Raw genomic sequence first — 5,587 nt, 5'->3', positions numbered from 1 at the left:
GTGGGAGCCATCGCAGGTGGAGGCGCTGCATCGTTGTAAGTGAGTACCCTAGTATAATTGCCCCAGGTTCCCCGTGGCGGAAGCTCAGCCCTCCTGTGAGCCAACAGGTAACGCACCACACCTGAGTAACAATATATGTTCCTTGCACCTACACAATATCTGCGATTGGGTGGGGGAATACCCGTTACATTTGGAGGCGCTGCTGAGATTAGACCTGGGGTGCCCTATCTTATTTTTCCAGATTGTCCAATTCCTATTTTTTTATCATGGTTGTAAAGTCCGGACACGAGGTCCACGACTGGGCCCTGAAGTTGGGAGTGCCGCCGACCCATGCGCTGGCGGTGTGCCACGTCCCTGTAGATATTCCCTCATCAGAGATACGAGCGGCATTGAGGCAAAACCCTCATCTCCGGAGGACTGCCTCCATAGTCGTGGTTGATCAGCACTTGGAAGACAAGGGGTATTGCTCCGTGTTAGTGAATATCGGGCGAAATATAAATGAAAGCCACGGTCCGTCCATCTTGTGGTTCGAACGCTCGGCTGATGTTGATTGTCCGGTGGTGTACTCGGAGCGACCCATCAAATATGAGCCCCGCAGCTCCCACACGAACTTGGAAGAGGTGGATATGTGTACATCACCTTCCCCCCCTGGGAGCTATTGCGAGTCTAATTTAGGTACCGTCGCCGACTACAGCCCACCCCTAAGTATTGCCCAGCCCTCTGCTACCGAGGGAAATGACATCCGAATGCTAGCTCAGATTATTGCCAAGCTGGGAGGGGCCAAGGACGAAGCGTCGATCCAACAGCAGTATCGCAAACTAAAAATCTTTTCAGGAACAAAACCAACCCCGGCGGGTGAGGAAGCGTTTGCAGTGTGGATAGAGTACACTTCCCAGGTTGTAGAAGAATGGACGTGCCCTGAGTTAGCAAAACGACAACGCATAATGGAATGCCTGCGGCCACCCGCTTCCACCACCATACGACTGGCTAAGGATCAACATGCGGATGTTGCCGCTCAACAAATGTTAGAGACTCTTGAACGGGCCTACGGGCGAACGGAAGACGAAGGACAACTGATGACGCGCTACTTCAACCTTCGCCAGAAACTGGGAGAAGAGCTATCCGATTACCTTCAGCGAAAAAGGGACCAGATTAAGTCTACACAGGTGAATGAGTATTGCTGGAATCAATTCCTGAGAGGAGCACTTCCCGACAATTCTATCGCCCTCATGATTAAATGTTCCCGGATGCGAGGTGACCCCCCTTGCTGGGAGGAGTTAATGGGTGAGATAAAGCAACATGAAGCCTACGCCCGGTTGCATACTCCCGCCAAGGTTAAGGAGCCTTCCACCAGTGACCCGACTAAAGCCACTGGGGCCAAGGCCAAGAACACCGCGAACCAAGAAGAGGAGGTCGCCACGAAGGGCATGGCCCCCAAAGCTAGACCCCCCCGTAACTCACCTCCTCCGTACAGGGGTCACCCTGAATCCAGAGACTACTTTTGCTACACCTGCGGTAAGAAGGGCCACCTCTCCCGAGCCTGCCCAGAAAGGGAGGGCCTCCCCGAGGACAAAGGCTCCGACCGAAGAAACCCAGCCCGGTCGATGATATGCATAGTGCAAACCGCCGGATCTGACATGGAGACTTCCCCGGAAGCTACTGATACCGACACCGGGGCTGGAGCTTCCAACCGGGAAGATTACTGCCAAGTAGGCCCCGCCGCTATCGTGCGGGTGTTAATAGAAAAGATATATGCAGCGGCTCTACTGGATACGGGATCGCAAGTGACCATCATATACCGCCCGTTCTATAACCAGCACCTCCGGCATTGCCCTTTAGAAGCGGCCGACCATGTGAAAGTAAGGGGGTTAAGTAATGAAGATTACCCCATCGATGGGATTGTAAGGGTTCAAATGGAGATACCCCAACTGAATACCGGCAAGCAACACTCTATGTTTGTAACGGCGCTAGTGTGTCCGGAGCCCCAGGATCAGTATAAGTATCCGATCATCCTGGGTACCAACACCGACATAGTACAAGCGGTGGTCAGAGCGTACTTGAAAGAAACTAACGAATTGCCGCTCGCCACCTCCCTCCTAGATCCAGTCCTACGAGAGGAATGCAAACGGGTATATGCTCTGGAGCGTCATGGGGATCTATACAATCGGCAACGGGGGCTGACGACCATATTACCAGGGGGAGTACAAAAGATGGCCGTCTGGTGTTGTTATCCCGAACGAGAGGAGAGTGATCAGCTGTTCTCCCTGGAGAATACGCCTGAAGACGAAGAAGTCCAGAGAGGGTATAGGATCCTACCCGAAGTGAGGGAGTGGATAACTAAGATCCCACTTCAAACCCACGTGTATGTACAGAATCTCTCCCCCTTCCCGATGGAATTTGATGCCGACCAGAAGTTAGGTTGCATATATCCCGTCAGCACTGTAGAAACCACGCCTCAGGTGAAGGCGGTGGCCGTGGACGAACGGCTAGTCGAGCTGGACTTCAACTTTGGGGAGTCGACGCTGTCCACTCAGTGGAAGGAGAGGCTAGCCACTCAGTTGAACCAACGCCGACAGGTATTCTCCACAAGTGAGATGGATGTGGGGTGCAGTCGCAGTGCCCAACATACCATCCGACTGAATGATACCACCCCGTTCCGAGAACGCTCTCGCCGCATCGCCCCGCGGGATATGGACGATGTGAGGGAAACCCTTGACGACATGAAAGGGGCCGGGATTTTGAAGGAGTCTCGGGGGCCCTACGCGTCACCCATAGTGGTGGTGCGTAAAAAGAACGGATCCGTACGACTGTGTGTTGATTATCGAACCCTGAACAATCGTACGATACCGGATCAGTACACCCTTCCGCGTATTGAAGAGATCCTGAATGCGCTGAATGGAAGTCAATGGTTCAGCGTGCTCGACCTGCGATCGGGGTACTATCAGGTACCTATGAACGAGGAAGATCAGGAGAAGACAGCTTTCGTCTGCCCCTTGGGATTCTACCAATTCACACGTATGCCCCAAGGTATATGTGGGGCGCCTGCTACCTTCCAAAGGTTGATGGAGAAGACAATCGGGGATATGAACCCGCGGGAGTGTCTGGTATATCTGGATGACATCATTGTCTTCGGAAGGACTCTAGAAGAGCACGAAGAGCGGTTACTTAAAGTAATAGACCGGCTGGGGAATGAAGGACTGAAATTGTCCCTAGACAAGTGCCGGTTTTGTCGTACCTCAGTGACTTACGTGGGACACATCGTGTCCGCCCAGGGGATCGCCACCGACCCCGCCAAGGTAGAAGCGGTAGTGAACTGGCCTCGTCCCGAGAATGTCACGGAGCTGCGATCCTTCCTGGGATTTTGTGGGTATTACCGCCGCTTCGTGGAAGGGTACTCTAGTAGAGCTAAACCCCTGAACAGTCTGTTGAAGATATATCCCTCAGAGACCGGGAGGAAAGCTGTATCGGCACGCCAACCGTTTGGTGATAAATGGACGCCGGAGTGCGAGCAGGCCTTCCAGAAATTGAAGAAGTGTCTAACCGAGGCGCCGGTGCTTGCGTATGCTGACCCTGAACAACCTTACGTTCTACATGTGGATGCCAGTCTCAATGGACTGGGTGCCGTCCTGCATCAAAAGCACACTGAGGGCCTTCGGCCTGTGGCCTACATCAGCCGCAGCCTGACCCCCAGTGAACAGAGATACCCCGTCCACAAGTTGGAATTTCTGGCTCTCAAGTGGGCTATTACCGAGAAGCTCCACGACTACCTGTACGGTGTTACCTTCGAAGTAAGGACGGATAACAATCCCCTCACTTATGTCAACACCTCGGCTAAGTTAGACGCCGCTGGACACCGCTGGCTGGCCGCTCTAAGCAGCTATCGGTTCACCATGAAGTATAAGCCGGGACCCTTGAATATAGGGGCTGACGCCCTATCCAGATGACCCGGGTTAAGTGCTAATCCCGATGACGAGGAATGGGAGGAAATCCCAGGACCCGGAGTGCGAGCTATGTGTAGCATGGCCGCTATCGTCAACGACCAAGTGGCCTTTTCAGAATTAAGAGTGGCCGACTCAGTGGGATGCCGGTCGCAGGCTGTCCCCGCCGCCTACGGCGATCCAAAAGGGATGAACATCACGCAGGACAAGGTGTTACGGTGGAAGGATCTAGTAGACTACCAAATACGAGACCCGGTCGTTAGTATCATCAGGCGAGCCGTTGAAAAGCAGAACCCAGCCCTTCTGAAACGCGCACCCAATGACTTGGTGGCCTTGCTCATGCGGGAATGGGACAAATTCGAGATAGACAATTGCTTACTCTATCGGGTGGTGCAATACCACAACCACCCGGATAGGCGACAACTAGTGCTCCCTAAGAACTTACAATATCTGGTGTTGAAGTCTCTACACGATGATCATGGGCACCTGGGTATAGACAAGACTTTTGGGCTGGTCAGAGATCGTTTTTTTTGGCCCAAGATGCGAGAGGCCGTCGAACGTCACTGTCGCCGCTGTACTAGGTGTATACAGCGCAAGACTCTGCCTACTCGAGCAGCCCCCATGGGCCATCTACAAAGTTCGGGCCCCATGGACCTTGTGTGTATGGACTTTCTGTGCATTGAGCCTGACAGCCGGGGGATATGCAACGTGCTAGTCGTCACGGACCATTACACCCGGTATGCTCAGGCTTTCCCCACTAAAGATCAGAAAGCCATCATCGTGGCAAAAATATTATGGGAGAAGTACTTCGTGCACTACGGTCTCCCCAATCGCCTGCACTCCGATCAAGGGCGGGACTTTGAGAGTACTTTGATCAGAGAGTTACTCAAAATGCTGGATATCACCAAGTCTCGAACAACCCCGTATCACCCCGAAGGAGATGCACTGCCCGAGCGCTTTAATCGAACCTTACTGGATATGCTCGGAACACTACAGAGTGCTCAGAAAACTGAATGGAGCCGACACGTAGAGGCCCTGGTGCATGCGTACAATTGCACTAGACACGAATCAACGGGATTCTCCCCCTACTTCCTCATGTTCGGGCGAGAGGCAAGACTGCCAGTGGACATACGTCTTAGAGTTTCGACAGATGGGATACACAATGCTACCCATTTTAAATACGTACAAAGACTCAAAGACAGTTTACAGCAGGCCTATCAACAAGCTGAGAAGGCTACAGCTAAGTTGAACGCTAACAACAAAAGACGATACGACCATAAGGTCAGATATCGGGAACTTCGTCCTGGGGATGTGGTATTGCTTAGGAATTTGGGAGTCCCGGGAAAGCACAAATTGGCCGACCGATGGAGAGACGGAGTGTATGAAATAGAATCCCAGATGCCGGGCCTCCCGGTCTATCGCATCAAAGACACTGATGGCCGGGTAAAGGTATGGCACCGCAATCATCTTCTCCCCATTCCACAAGTAGAAGATGAAGAGACAGAGATACTGGCCACACCGCTCAACGGTGAGTCCGAGTCGGCAGAGATGGGTCAAGAGACTGTCAATAATGAGACACACTCTGAAACTGCTGAGGATCCTATGGAGGGACCCTCTCAAAGGGACTTCCCCACAGAAGGGGCATCTCC

This window comes from Ascaphus truei, chromosome 2 (genome assembly GCF_040206685.1).
Source record: "Ascaphus truei isolate aAscTru1 chromosome 2, aAscTru1.hap1, whole genome shotgun sequence".
Classification (NCBI taxonomy): Eukaryota; Metazoa; Chordata; class Amphibia; order Anura; family Ascaphidae; genus Ascaphus; species Ascaphus truei.
Note: the sequence above shows the minus strand (reverse complement) of the source record.